The sequence below is a fragment of the Eucalyptus grandis genome, chromosome 1 (genome assembly GCF_016545825.1).
Source record: "Eucalyptus grandis isolate ANBG69807.140 chromosome 1, ASM1654582v1, whole genome shotgun sequence".
In the NCBI taxonomy this organism is placed as follows: domain Eukaryota; kingdom Viridiplantae; phylum Streptophyta; class Magnoliopsida; order Myrtales; family Myrtaceae; genus Eucalyptus; species Eucalyptus grandis.
The window spans coordinates 10,398,789-10,400,089 of record NC_052612.1 but is presented as its reverse complement, the minus strand read 5'-3'; the positions used below and the strand labels follow the sequence as shown (position 1 = coordinate 10,400,089).

At 44.3% G+C, this 1,301-nt stretch overlaps 1 long non-coding RNA gene across 1 annotated transcript; it reads left to right on the top strand.

The window, feature by feature from the left end:
• Positions 1-250: 250 nt before the first annotated feature.
• Positions 251-828, top strand: LOC120292433. Its single transcript, XR_005550259.1, has 3 exons — positions 251-419; positions 527-609; positions 703-828. It is a non-coding gene; the product is annotated as an uncharacterized LOC120292433 (long non-coding RNA).
• The last annotated feature ends 473 nt before the right edge of the window (positions 829-1,301 follow it).

Genomic DNA, 1,301 nt, shown 5'->3' with positions numbered 1-1,301 from the left:
CCCGTAACCATTCATGGGAATTTTTTATTTTTTATTTATAAGATCACACATCTGCTCATTCTGGCCCATATTTACTAACCACATTAATGTTCTACTTCTTTCTCCAGGACATAATGATGTAATTGCTTCGCCATCACCAGTACAATCCCAAAATACCTATTTTGGAAATCCCATGATGTCTCCAGCTAATGGAAGTGTTCCTCTCGCTCCGCGTCCGCCCATACCTACGTGCTGCTTGGGTGCTCCATTTTCTACCGGAGATAATACTATTACTACTTTCGGCCAGTCCCAGAATTTCACTTCCCAATCTACCATGCCTAGCCACGTGATCGGTTCACCAAGCCAAAGGGACTATACATTGAATGGAAATGTTCCTCCCTCTGGACTACCCCATGACTCATTATTAAGCTTCCCAAATGGTGAATGCTCCTATCCCTTCATTTGAACAAAATTTATAAGATTGTACACCCGTGCCCATGTCAGCCCATATTTACTAAGCACATTAATGTTCTACTTCTTTCTCCAGGACATAATGGTCTAACTGCTTCGCCATCGCCAGTACAGCCCCAAAATACCTATATTGGAAATCCAATGAAGTCTCCAGCTAATGTAAGTGTTCTCGCTCCGCATCTGCCCATACCTACATACTGCTCGAGTGCTCCATTTCCTATAGGAAATAATACTATTGTTACTGTCGGCCAGTCCGAGGATTTCGCTTCCCAACCAACCGTGCCTAGCCGTGTGATCAGTTCACCAAGCCAAATGGACTATACATGGAATGGAAATGTTCCTACCTTTGAACCACACCGTGACTCATTATTAAGCTTCCAAAAAGGTAAAAGCTCATGGCCATTCATTGGAAAATAATTCATGAGACCACACACCTGTGCTCATGTCGACCCATGTTTACTAATCACTTTTAATGTTCAACTTCTTTCTCCAGGACATAATGGTGCAGCTGATTTGCCATTGCCAGGACAATTACAAAATACCAACTGTGAGGATACAATGGCGTTTCCAGTTGATGAAAATGCTCCTCCCACTGAACGTCAGCCCATATCTGCAGACCCTTTGAGTGGTCTATTTTCTCAGGGAGATATTAGAATTGATTCTTTCGGGCCGCCAATACGGTCCCCTGACATCCATAGCCAAATGTTCAATCACTCCCCGATCGCCCCTTGTCCTGAACGCGCTTACGCGATGGAAGAATTACACGTCGACTTTGATGCGATGAATTCCTTGTGGTCAGACCTACCATAGATGATGACACGTCCTTTCAGACCCCACGGTGGGATGACGGT